We start from the raw sequence: 1463 nt of genomic DNA on the forward strand, positions 1-1463 counted from the left end.
CTTGTTGACTGCACTGCAGACTCTGGGAATGAAGGCTTTGTGGTGCCCGCACCTTCCAGGAGTCTCAGCTAGAAGACAGTCTCCCTCTTTGTTGAACGGGAAGGCATTGAAACTGTAAATAAGATAACAACAAGTGGGTTCTTTAGTAAATGTTGTTCCTCTAGACTGGAATTTGTGGCAGTCTGAGACAGAAGCTGTTTAAAGCCCAAACACAAGAAAACACATTGTTTGAAGTGCTAGTTTAGCTAGTGTCTTTGGTTTTGCAATTTTAAAGTACGTGTGAATGTGGTTTCTCCTCTTGTATCCTCTGCTCCCCCTCATATGGGAAGAAGAAAAAGAAAATGTGTCAACAGTGGTCTCACCCATTATCCCCTGCTTCTTGACCCTTCTCATCCTGATCAACTATGTACACATCATCACTGATAAAATTTAAAAGACACATGAGAATGTCACAGACATGTAAGCATAAAATGCTTATTCCATTTAGAGAATTCAAGACTATTGAAAGAAAGATTAAACTGAAGATCTGTAATTTAACAAAATAGCTGTGAAATGTTTTCCTGCTCTTTGTATTAAAGCCTATCCAGTATCTGCGAGAGAACTTCCGTTCAGCTGAAATCTTTCTGCTTAAAAAAACTTGAGAAAGTAAAACTTCACTCATAATCACCACACAATAACACAATAAAAACTTATCCAATACTTTTCGCATCTAGGTACTGTTCCAAATGTTACTCAGATTCTTTAAACATCCCATTTACAGATGAGAGGCTGAACAATTTACTGAAGTCCCAGTGCTATGGCAGGAGGCATGTTTAAACTGGGCACACTGTCCCACAGTCTGGGTTCAAAGCAATTATAATTTATTGAATTAGGAAGAGTTGTGACAACATAAAAACTCCTTTTTACATGTCATCTTTGGCAGGGGCATGCTAATCTCTGTATTGTTCCAATCTTGATATATGTGCTGCCAAAGGGAGTGCAACACAAAATCTATTTTTTAAAAGGTTTGCTTATTTATTTGAAGGTTGTAGAGAAAGAAGACAAGGCAGAGACAGTGTAAGCCAGAGAGAGGGTATACGTGAGAGATCTTCCATTTACTGGTTCATCCCTCATGGCCACAATGAGCAGAGCTGCACTAAGCCAAAGCCAGGAGTCGGGAGCTCCTTTTGGGTCTCCCATGTGGTTGGCTGGGGCCCAAACACTTGAGTCTTCTGCTGCTTTCCCCATACCCTTAGTAGCAAATGGACCAGAAGTAAGCAACAAGGACACGTGATGCTGGCATTGCAGGAGGTGGCTGGCTTTACCCTACGTGCTACAACACTCATAAAAACTACTGTTTGAAATTTATGTTGGTCAACATAAAGTTGGAGTTAGCTAATGCACGCTAGGGCAATCTAATATGGAGATATGATTGTATACGTCCCATGTATAAGTCTCATTTTTTAAAAAAGATTTATTTTCAT

At 39.8% G+C, this 1463-nt stretch overlaps 1 pseudogene; it reads right to left on the reverse strand.

Moving 5' to 3' along the window:
- Nucleotides 1-883: 883 nt before the first annotated feature.
- Nucleotides 884-980, reverse strand: LOC118758046 (U6 spliceosomal RNA; annotated as a pseudogene).
- Between the last annotated feature and the right edge of the window lie 483 nt (nt 981-1463).

Source organism: Ochotona princeps, chromosome 12, assembly GCF_030435755.1.
Source record: "Ochotona princeps isolate mOchPri1 chromosome 12, mOchPri1.hap1, whole genome shotgun sequence".
NCBI classification, from domain to species: Eukaryota; Metazoa; Chordata; class Mammalia; order Lagomorpha; family Ochotonidae; genus Ochotona; species Ochotona princeps.